Raw genomic sequence first — 1,419 nt, forward strand, 5'->3', positions numbered from 1 at the left:
TTCCTGGAGATCTACTGTCCTGTAGGTTTTCAGTCCCAACCCTCTTCCTGGAGATCTACTGTCCTGTAGGTTTTCAGTCCAGCCCTCTTCCTGGAGATATACTGTCCTGTAGGTTATCCTTCCAACCCTCTTCCTGGAGATCTACTGTCCTGTAGGTTATCAGTCCAACCCTCTTCCTGGAGATCTACTGTCCTGTAGGTTTTCAGTCCAACCCTCTTCCTGGAGATCTACTGTCCTGTATGTTTTCAGTCCAACCCTCTTCCTGGAGATCTACTGTCCTGTAGGTTTTCAGTCCAACCCTCTTCCTGGAGATCTAATGTCCTGTAGGTTTTCAGTCCAACCCTCTTCCTGGAGATCTACTGTCCTGTAGGTTTTCAATCACTAAGCTTTATGCTGACAAATACTGTATAGATTTATAAATGCAAAATAGCCTTCTAAATATGCCAATCCTTAACATAGAAATTAAATAATTTCAATAGTTACTTTGCCACTGGTTAAGGACTGTAGTTTTTAATTGAAGAAAAAAAATGCAGCAAATCAATCGTATAATAGGATTTATATATTCAATAGAAAGTAAAATATACAGTTTGTTCATCAACATCTTTGTGTTTTTGTTAATAAATGAATAATGGAAAAAAAACGTTCAAGATTCAGATGTCTGTATCCCCCCCAAACCCCCAACCCCAACCCCCCCCCAACCCCCAATCCCCCCAACCTCCACCCCCCACCCCCCACCCACCCCACCCCCACCAGCTCCACAAACACGAGTCAAATTTGTTGAATCCATGTAACCCCAATTTGTCCCCCACAGTTTCCAGAATGTCTTGATGCCATATGACCCCCATTGCTACCCGTGATCCATTGGCCCCTAAAAAAATGAGCTCATAGCCTACTGGGCCAATGCAGCAGTCTCAAAGCCTACCCCAATGCACAAGCCCATAGCCTACCCAATGCAGCAGTAGCCCCCTGGGCCAACCCCCAATCTCCCCCAACCCCCCAGCAACCCCCAATCTCCCCCAATGCAGCAACCCCCAACCCCAATGCACAGTAGCTCCCCAATCTCCCTACCCCCAATGCAGCAGTAGCTCAAGCCTACCCAATGCCAGTAGCTCCCCCATAGCCTACCCCCAATGCCCCAGCAGTAGCTCATAACCCCCCCAACCCCCAATGCAGCAGTAGCCCCCCCAGCCTACTGGGCACCCACCAGTACCCACCAGCTCCACAAACAGCAGAGCTCAATAGCCTGCTGAGATGATCCATGTAGCTCATGCCTTGTCGTATCAGCAGTAGCTCCAGAATGTCTTGATGCCAATGAACACATTGCCTACACAGCGTGCTCATCCATTGGCAGCTAGCCTACTGGGCCAATGAGCAGTAGCTCATAGCCTACTGGGCCAATGCAGCAGTAGCTCAATAGCC

At 48.5% G+C, this 1,419-nt stretch overlaps 1 protein-coding gene across 16 annotated transcripts in view; it reads left to right on the forward strand.

Annotated features, from left to right (window-relative positions):
- The window catches only part of LOC118394360 (netrin-G1-like), a 170,226-nt gene extending 169,609 nt beyond the window's left edge, over positions 1-617 (forward strand). For 6 of the 16 annotated variants that reach the window (XR_008064816.1, XR_008064818.1, XM_052463130.1 and 3 more), the window contains one exon: positions 1-617. This exon is cut by the window's left edge. The gene's annotated coding sequence lies outside the window, so the exon portion shown is untranslated. The other 10 variants (XR_008064825.1, XR_008064821.1, XR_008064823.1 and 7 more) reach the window with 10 other exon arrangements.
- Positions 618-1,419: the final 802 nt, after the last annotated feature.

The sequence above is a fragment of the Oncorhynchus keta genome, chromosome 15 (assembly GCF_023373465.1).
Source record: "Oncorhynchus keta strain PuntledgeMale-10-30-2019 chromosome 15, Oket_V2, whole genome shotgun sequence".
NCBI lineage: Eukaryota > Metazoa > Chordata > Actinopteri > Salmoniformes > Salmonidae > Oncorhynchus > Oncorhynchus keta.